The 9,637-nt window shown below is 50.4% G+C and overlaps 1 protein-coding gene across 2 annotated transcripts in view; it reads left to right on the forward strand.

Moving 5' to 3' along the window:
- Nucleotides 1-1,766: 1,766 nt before the first annotated feature.
- The window catches only part of MGAT5 (alpha-1,6-mannosylglycoprotein 6-beta-N-acetylglucosaminyltransferase), a 325,249-nt gene continuing 317,378 nt past the window's right edge, over nt 1,767-9,637 (forward strand). Inside the window, exon 1 of one of the 2 annotated variants that reach the window (XM_032250746.1) lies at nt 1,767-2,105. The gene's annotated coding sequence lies outside the window, so the exon portion shown is untranslated. The remainder of the gene's footprint in view (nt 2,106-9,637) is intronic. The other variant, XM_032250745.1, reaches the window with a different exon arrangement.

The following is a 9,637-nucleotide window of genomic DNA, read 5'->3' on the forward strand; positions in this document are numbered from 1 at the left end:
TAATTTCTCTATATACATATGCACTTTTTATAAAAATATCCTGAACCAAAAAAAATCTGTAATATCCTCCATAGGAGTGGGTTCATAAAGTTGAAATGATTGATGCCTTTCGGAAATCTCTAGGCAACCAGGTGATACCATTATTAACCACCCATAGGAACTTGGCTTCAAATCGAATCTATTATGATTAGAATCTGCATGATCTGTATCCAGTACAGCAAATCCCGGCCACCAGATGTCACCATTCTTCTATATCCCTCCTGGTGCTTGAGGAGAGCTAGAGATACTATTTTCTCTCAAGGGACTGAGGGAAATACGTGCCTGAGAACATTACTGGGATTTCACCAAAAGGTCTTTTCTTAGGAAGACCAGTCATCCTTCCCTTGCAGATTTCCCGGTGGCTTTTGAGTATCTCGACTCAACAGTTTCTAATAGCTGAGGAGCCAAGTGGCTGATAATTTGGGGCTCATCTGGTCAGGAAGTGTTGGAGCCATTTCCTCCAGCTAAACTTGAAGACAGGACTGACATAAGGTGCCCAAAGCCCAGAGCTTGCTCAGTGCAGGAGAGGCTGTGGATATGCCCTATTAAGGTCCTGGGGTCAGGAGACCTCAACCAGCCATAAGCTCACTTACAAAATGAAGGAGAGGGACTGAATCATTTCTAGGGTCTAAAAATTCCGTAATCCTCAGTTTGTAAACGCCTCTGGTGGGCTGGGTGGGTAGTAGGGTGGGGGTTATCTAAGTCCAAGAAATAAGACCCCAGAGAGGATAGCGAAGTAGGGGTGAAGTCCTGTAGGGCAGATCAGGGGAAACTGAACATGAATCCTTATGAGATCTGGATGTAGTAATCAGTTATGGGGACTGGAACTTGCTGGGGTTATGATCTTGTGGATTCTACCACTCCTCGATAGCCCACTCTTTCTCCATTCCAGATACTACTAAAAAGAAACTAGAATGTTTATCCATGTAAATATATGGCACTCTCTCTCCTGGGGCTTGGTTGGATTTAATCTGTCATGTCAGTCAATGTTCTCTGTGGTGTCTTCAGGGCATGGGATGCGTTTTATTTGTGAATTTACAATAGTGCAGTTTTCAGCTAGTGCATCCAGAGTGTTCCTAAAATCCGGGAGTGGGAGCAGGGCAGAGAAAGAATAGATTTCATTTATTAAGTGCCTACTATGTGCCAGATATTGCTAAGTATTTCACATATATTTCTTATCATCTTCACAACAACCTCTTGAAGCAGCATTTATTATGCTCATAAAGATGAATTCAAATGGTTAAGTGGCCTGCCCAAGGTTACAAAAACCAAATGACAGTATACATACTGCTTTGTGTAATGCGTTCTACGAAAGAGGAAACTAAGCCTCGGGGTGTATTGTTTAAGTTGCCTGCACCCCTAAGATGGTTGAGGCTAGAGTCTCCCCATCACTGGGCTTCGCTGCTGAAAGGCCCATTGTCCTTTGGGGCTTGGACTGCATCGCTCCGGAGGATGCATTGTCATAGAAACACTTGCACACCACCCCTGACCTTGTTAGAATATTATTTAAGGCCGCGATCAGACTGTCCCGCTCGCTCCTTTCTCCCCTTGGGCTGCGGAACAGAGAGAGGCTGGGTGAAGTCCTCCTAGACAGGGTTGAGAGTTTGCCGACGGCCCCTGAGAAGCTGGGGCGTTCCGAATTGGCTGAGCGCGCGGCCGGGGGCGGGGAGTTTGCTGAACGTCCCCGGCCGGAATTTCTGCCTCCTAGAGCCGTGAGCCCAGAAGCGGGGAGAAGTTGGTGAGGTCGGCTAGGGGAGGGTTGCCAGAAATTGAGGACGGACTCCCGCACTGGTCGACTAAACCCCCAGCGGAGCGTCTCTGCTGCGTCGGGGCTGAGTGTGGACGCGCCATGCGCGTCCCCGCTAGGGCTGGGAGTTTGTAGACCGTCCCTGCCGCGGCCCGCTCCGCGGCGGCCCTGCGGCTCCCGCGGCGGCGGCGGCGGCCCCGGGCGCGATCCAGCCCAGGTAGCCCTGCCGCAGGCTCGGGGCGTCGCGACCCCGCGCCTCGGGCCCCACGGGCACGGCTGCGGGCGGCCGCTCCGGCTGCTGCTGCTGCCCAACAAGGAGGTAAGAGCTGCCGGGTCGGGATTGTAGCGTCGGAGCTCGCCATCCCTGCGGGGAGATGCGCGCAGAGAGGACCGCGGGGGGCGCGGGGAACCGAGCGCGAGCGGGGAGAGCCCGCACTGGGGTCGGCGCGGCCGGGAGCTTTCGTCCGCCGCTTCTTTGCCGCCTGAGAGGGTGCCCTGGCCCCGGCCGCTCTGCAGGACGCCGGGGTGCAGCCGGGGGATGCGCCTTGAGGAGCCCACCTGCCCCGGGAAGCCGTTCCCGGGGGAGGCTGAACCCCTCAGGCCCCGTGACGAGGGGGCTTGAAGGCTTTCCTAGAGACAGTCCTGAGGAAGCTCCGGTTCCGCGGGCTGGAGGGGAGCGGCCAGGAATGGCAGATGGGCGCTCGGACCGCGGAGGAGCCCGGTGGGGTCACGCTGCAGGCGTGGGCCGGGTCAGGGTCCTCGGGACCCAGGAGCACAGGGCGGGCTCAGTCGTGGGCCAGTGGGGTGGAAGGAAGAAGGAGGGAGGCTTGCCCCGATCCCCTAGGGAGAAGGGATGCGGTGAGCCAGCACTCCCGGCCAGGGATTCTGGAGGCCCTGGGGCACCCCGGCCGCTAGGGGACGGCCCGCGAGTCCGCGATCCCGCTGGCGCGCTCGGCGCTGCTGCCGGGTCTGGGAGGCTGCGGGGAGCCCAGAGCCCACACCCGCGCACACACTCCCCGAGAGCATGCTCAGTGCGGCCCTGGGAACTTCCTGCCGAGTCGCGGGCCGCCCCGGCCCCCTCCTGGTCCCCTCCGGGCCCTCGGCTCGCAAAGTTGGGGGCGGCGGGGCTAGAGAGTGGTGGGCGCTGCTCCCTCCTGTGGCTCTTCCTCGCCCCCGGCCCCTGCCTCGCCTCAGTTGAGTTCCGCGCGCTGCTCTCCCCACCGCCCCCGCAGCCGGGATTGGGGGGCGTGGGTGTTAGCCCCTGCTCCCCGCGTGGCCAGAGGCCTGGAGCGCGGCTCTCTGCCCCGTGGACCCGCGCACTGTGCGCCCGCCTCGTGCCCGGACCTGGTGCGGCGAGCAGGTGGGGTGCAAGGGGGTGTGTGAGCCCAGGGACGCTCGCGCACACACTTGCTGTCACACACAAAGCCGCGGTTTTGTAGCCGCCGCACGGAAGAGCTGAAGAGGGAAGGGGGTGGCGCTTGCATTGTCCAGAGGCGTAAGGAGCGCCCACGGCGTGCTCGGCTCCTCAGGGTTGCGGGAACCGGGTGCTGTGGCTGGATTCGGTCTAGTGCCGGGCACTTCTGGGACTGACTGCCACGCCTAGCCCTGGGCGGCTGCTGCTCTCTGTACTTGGCTCTGGCGGCCCGGTTAGGGGAGGTTGGATACTTCTGGGTCTGTGAAGTTGGGGAGGGGTGAACTCAGGTTTGTGTGGGGTTCGGGTGGATGGCAACACCACGCTTGTAAACACACCCAGACCAAAGTATTAGAGGTAGCATCTCATTCTAAAGAGATGCGAGTGGGAAGCTAGGTCGTTGAACTGACCCACCACCCCCAGTTTATTGTCAGGACCTGATCAGCTTGGTTTTTACTCCAAGAGACTCCCCAATGTTAACCTCTGTGTTATGCACATCCTAAGCCTTGCGGCTGCATCAGAACCCCCTTTTCTGATCCGAGAAAATTATTGAACGGTTTTTCATGAAGGGCAAAGCATCTGAGATCTGTCCTGAGTGAATTTTCATCCCCCCTCCCCCCGTCTCCACTTTTTCCTTATAAATTATTTTTGTTGCTATTGTTCAAGGCTGAGACGGGCATCCTCAGATTTATTTGGCAGTATTAGAGCAAAGTTGTCCTTTCTAGAGCTTTTTAGTTTTTTCCAGTTTAGTTTTTTCCTCTTGCCGTCCTCCATCACTCTTTTAAATGCTCATTTAAATGCTCATGTGGTCAGCCTTGAGTGGAGAGACCCCGAAAAGCAAGGAGATGGGAGATGGGCAAGAGGGTGACTGTTTCACCCTTTGCAGGGACTGGGAGAAGAGGAGAAGGAAGTTGCTCTGTCTGGCATCTGCCTCTGCAGGGGTGGCTCCGCCTGGGTATAGGGTTTGGGCTTTTTCCTTCGTCTCCTCCTTTGTTTCAGCCTGCTTTCTTCACTCTGGGACACTTGTGACTAGAGTCATTAGGAGAAAGGAATCTGCAGTCCTGGTTTGGAGCTTTGCCGTGCTTGCACCTGCACAGGCGGCCACCAGTTGGTCTTAAGGTGAACTGCAATGGCAGGAGGGGTGAGGGGGCTCTGCCCAGATCTGCCGGTGGCAACCGTGTGTGCTTCCAACTGCTGCTGCAAAAAGTTGGCTTTTTGATCTCCCCAGCAGTGTGCATTTCAAGTGCTTTGTGTTTGGAAGTGTGAAAGCAGTACTCATTTATATATATTCCCACATGTGTATACATTTTTATAAAGAGGTGTGTGCATATGTATGTGCATATGCCGAATTCTTTGGTAGAATCTGGAAGCTGGAAGGGAGCTCAAGAGATCACAGGAATTCACATAATCTCTCATCCCATTCAGTTTTCTTAGTTTAAAAATAACCAACCCACCTTCTGCCCAGCTGGCCTCCAAAAGCATTGAAATGCTAGAATTCCCTGTGACCCTAGCTGATAGGGAAGCTTTTGGAAGTATGAGTGCCCAAGAACCGTTCTAGGTGTCACTCTGACATTTGCCACAACTTTTTCCTAATGTTCCGCGTGTCTCAGGATCTAAATCACTACAGAGACATCCCCGGATTAATTTTGGCAGGGGACAGAGAGTGACTAGTGTACCCTGCAGAGATGTGTGGAAAACTGCAAAGAGCAGTTTCTGTCAGATCTGGGTTGGAAAGTTTATGTTCTCTCTCTCTCTCTGGGTCATACAGACAGGTGGCTGCTCTGCTCTTTCTCAAGAGGCTTTAAGAGCAGTGGGTATTCATTGTCGTCCTTCCTCCTTGTGTGTCCTGGGCTCCCGGCCCTAGGAGGCACCGAGGAGGGGTGACTGGGGGTGGCATTCTGTGTTATAACAATAATAGGCCTTAGGAAAGCGTGTGCTGTTAGCTTTGTCTCTGGGGGTTTCCTATGGTGAATTTCAAAGTTTGGAGAAGGGTCCTGGTGTCAGGTGACCAGGCTGATGGGTAGTTTTGACTGCTGTAATTCAGATGAGACTTAAGAAAAGGGAGGAAATAATTATATACAGGGGTTATTGCTATTTGGCTGACAATTGAGAAGATTGGGTGAGAAATAAATAAGCATTTGGGACTTGTCAGTGCAGGTTTTATCAGGCAGCCTTTAAAGTTAATAATTGCTTTGAAGCATAGAGTCACTCTTAGCCAGAAGATGGCTACACTTCCAAATTTCTCTTTGAAATTAAGTAAAGACCTCTCTAACCCTTAAAGTCTCGCATCTAAGCCGTATCCCCTATACATGTTTTACATCCTGTGTCAACATCTGTAGTTGTGACTGATGCTGGCTGCTAATGAGCATTTATCCAGCATCTGCTGTGTGCTGTGCACTGGGCTGGTGCTGGGTATAAAGATGTCCTCCTAAATTGTCTCCTTACTTTTAATTTATCAGACCTTCTCTTACTATGTGTTAATGCAAACTAATAGCTCTTGGAAGGCTGCCAGGGTGGGTCCTAGAAGCCTTAGCACTCACCGTGTTCTCAGCCGGAGGAGTTTGGACTTGAGCTGTGCGTTTGCCGATTTGGGCTATTTTGTTTTATTTTTTTTTTCATTGCCACAATTAAGCGCACTCTTCCCTGACTTTGTCATATCTGCAGGGCTGTGTGTGTGCATGGGAGGGGTTGGAGGAATCACTCTATTTGTTCAAAATCCCACGGTTCTCTTGTCTGAACACACAATCTTCTGGAACAGGAACAGGGCTTTCCATTCAGGACTCTGTCCAGTCTTAAAAATCAGGACAGGCAAGGGTTATAAGCTATTGTGGCTGGATCAGTGGGAGCAGTTTACCTTGTAAACTGGCACTGTCTCGTTGTCACCTTGACTGCTAGGCTAGCATTAATGTCTGCTGGACTCTGGCTCTTGCTGGGGTGGCTCCCTGCAATGGGTAAGGAATATTTCTCCACTCAGTTCACCCAAGTTCTTCTGTTACTAGCAAGAGTTAACTACTGGCGCTTGTAATAGTTTTACTTTTTAAAATGTCAGCACTTCAAGGTTATCCCCAGAATAATAACAGCCTCACTTATTTGCATCCCTTTGTGATTTCTGTGGCTGGCCCTTGAGGGAACGTGTGCCACCCACTCCTGTTCGAACTTCATGCTTTAATTTTTTTTTTTTTTTTTTAAGATGGAGTCTCCCTCTGTCGCCAGGCTGGAGCGCAGTGGCACAGTCTCAGCTCACTGCAAGCTCTGCCTCCCGGGTTCAAGCGATTCTTCTGCCTCATCCTCCCGAGTAGCTGGGATTACAGGCGTGTGCCGTCATGCCCGGCTAATTTTTGTATTTTTTTGTAGAGATGGGGTTTCACCATGTTGGCCGGGATGGTCTTGATCTCTTGACCTCAAGATCTGCTGGCTTCGGCCTCCCAAAGTGCTGGGATTATGGGTGTGAGCAACACCCCCCCAGCACTTCATGTTTTAATGTTGTTGTTCATTGCTCAGACTGCTTATAAATCCTGTCATGCTGGTAAAATGTTTTTTTAAAAATTATTATAAGTGGCCAGGTGCGGTGGCTCACGCCTGTAATCCCAGTACTTTGGGAGGCCGAGGCGGGTGGATCACAAGCCCAAGAGATCGAGACCATCCTGGTCAACATGGTGAAACCCCGTCTCTACTAAAAATACAAAACATTAGCTGGGCATGGTGGCGCGTGCCTGTAATCCCAGCTACTCGGGAGGCTGAGGCAGGAGAATTGCCTGAACCCAGGAGGCGGAGGTTGCAGTGAGCCGAGATCGCGCCATTGCACTCCAGCCTGGGTAACAAGAGTGAAACTCTGTCTCAAAAAAAAAAAAAAAATTATTATAAGTATCCTACACAGAAAAGCCTTCCACTCTGTTAGTTTTGTGTCTTTTCCATGTCTGGGTCCCCTCATGGCAGTGGGTTATGTTGGTGATCATCATAGAGATTGTATTATATGTCTTGGTGAAGAAACATCAAGAAAAGGTGGGCAAGAAAATAGGAATGATGGCGATGAAAAAAAATCCATCTTCTCTACTGGCATTATTGCAAATGCTTCTTTTGTACTACAGGTATTTTGTTTAATCCTCACTGCAACAGCGAGGCAGTTTATTCATGGGGAGACCGTAACATCGTGAGGTCAGAAAGTCTAGCCAAGGTCACAAACAGCTACTGAGTGGCAGAGCAAGGATTCGAACCCAGATGGTCTAGGTCAAGAGCCGTTTTGGGTTGGGCTGTGAGTAATGGTTAAGGCTGATGAACATGCCCTGTGTACTAGCCAGCACCTTCTTTCCAATCCAAGTGGAGAGGGCTTCATAGACACCCAGGGACACTGCAGGGAGGTCCCTGCTCTTTCTAGCTGAGGTTACCGAGGTACAGAGAGGTAGAAGGACTTTGCTCAAAACCTCACCGGCAGGCAGCAGTGGCAAAGCTGGACCTCATGTCTCATCCATTGTCCCACAGGAACAGTTGGTAACAGCTGCCTGCTTTGTTTATAGAGATGATACAGGAAGAGAATATGACAGCCACCGGGCATCTGTTCCTCCCTGGAGCCCCACTGTGTGCTCACATGCAGCGTTACCTTGGAATGTGGTGGGGAGCAGGTTGGTGTGGCCCAGTTCCCTGCCACCGTCCCCAGCTGGGAGAATCTAAGGACATGTCCTTTGGAATGAGGGGTTCCCTTTCTCATGTCACCTTTTAAGTTTGACATCATAAGAATACAGTCTGGGCTGGATTTTACATTTTACTCTTATTAATTCTCTGTGTCTTAGGGCTCCTGGCTCCTCTCAGTATTGATTTCCCTTCCTTAGGAGCATGGGGTGGGTGGAGGTGACCTGGCAGAGGTATCAGGACTATTCCTGAACATTTCTAGTAAAGAGTGCTTGTGAAGACATTCCCCCAGTGTCTGTGGAATCCTAGAAAGAGAGCAGAGGCTACACAAAATGCTCCTCTGAATCTGAGATCGCCATACTTTGTGGACTCTTCCCATTGGACATAGCAGTGAGCGCCCATTTCCTTACCTGCTCCTGATTCATAATGCTTCTGCTGAATAAACAGTCCCTAGCTGACCAAGGAGTTTAAAGTGTAAGCCTGTTCAGGGCACATCCAGAAGAGTTAAGCTCAGTGATAAGGGGAAATGTAGATGAGGAACACACTAATTCAGCCCATGTGACCACTTTGGGCCTCAGTTGTTACGTTGAGAAGTCAGAGGGGATTGAATGAGCTCCAAAGATCTGTTCAGTCCCTAATGTTGCTTAATCCTATACGTGTGGCAAAAGAGGTATAACATAAAGAAATTAAATGAAATTCCCTTATTAAATTAAAAAGAAGCTGGAGAACACATTCAGGTTATTTTTGCCCCTGCTGTTGGACTTACTTTAGCAGACAGCTAAAAAGCTTAACTAAGAAGAACCAGCCCTTCATTGTTACTCTCTTGGGGGATGTTTATTTTTGTATGTTTAGAAATAAAAAACCTTGGTCCTTACTTTCAGCCCTGAAATAACCTGCTTGCCTCTAGTGAAAATACTTTTTTCCCTTGGGAAATTGAAATTCATTGAGATTCAAAGAGTAGAGAAGATGAGCAGGCTCATAGCCTTCTGTGGTTCCTTCACAGCGCCCTGGGGATGTGGCTAGGTGTTTACACACTGCCACAAGCAGAGCCAAATTCTGTCTGCTCGTTCAGTGTGAAGCCACTACCTTTCAACATAAAGGAGTTTGGTATCATTCTCCTTATAGTTCCTTTTTTTTTTTTTTTTTTAAACCGTCTGTTATTTTCACCTCCAGTTTGTTATTTACAAGCGTTCATGCCAGTGAGGAGTTTTCTACATGACCGATTCTTTCTTGGATGCAAAGAGAAAGCACCGTCCCTGCCTCATGCTGTGTGTGATCTCTGTTTTCCTTTGGCACGTTTCTTAGTCCTTCTGTTCGGTATACGTCCTTCATCCCCTTTCCTGTAATTTTTTAGAGCACCAGGGTTAGAGGCCCTACCCGGTGGGGATATGCAGGGAAAGATAAGTTGCCCTCTGTCCCCTTCTCCAGTCATATTCATCATGAGGTATCCTCAGTCTTGCGGAAGACCTTTAAAACATGGCTTCGAGCCCCTCTGTTCATCTCATTGCCTCCCTCTGTAAAAAAGTTCTAGTCTCTGTGACTAAGAATGGTACATTCTCCCCCCTTCTTTTGTTTGATTTTTAGCTATTATGCTTGTCAGATTTAAAGATGACATTGTTATATGGGCAGTCTTCACTGTACATTACACACAGATGTAATTCTCCTGGGTCAATATGATCAACTTCTACAGGTTCACCATTCCTCCCTTGCAATTCTTATGTCCAGTGAGCTCCATCAAGGGAAAGTTTTTTTTTTTTTTTTTTTTTGCTTTTGTTTTCCCGTAGGCTTACTCCAAATAACCACACCCCCCCCCC

This window comes from Sapajus apella, unplaced genomic scaffold, assembly GCF_009761245.1.
Source record: "Sapajus apella isolate SASKATOON/1434 unplaced genomic scaffold, GSC_monkey_1.0 scaffold72, whole genome shotgun sequence".
In the NCBI taxonomy this organism is placed as follows: domain Eukaryota; kingdom Metazoa; phylum Chordata; class Mammalia; order Primates; family Cebidae; genus Sapajus; species Sapajus apella.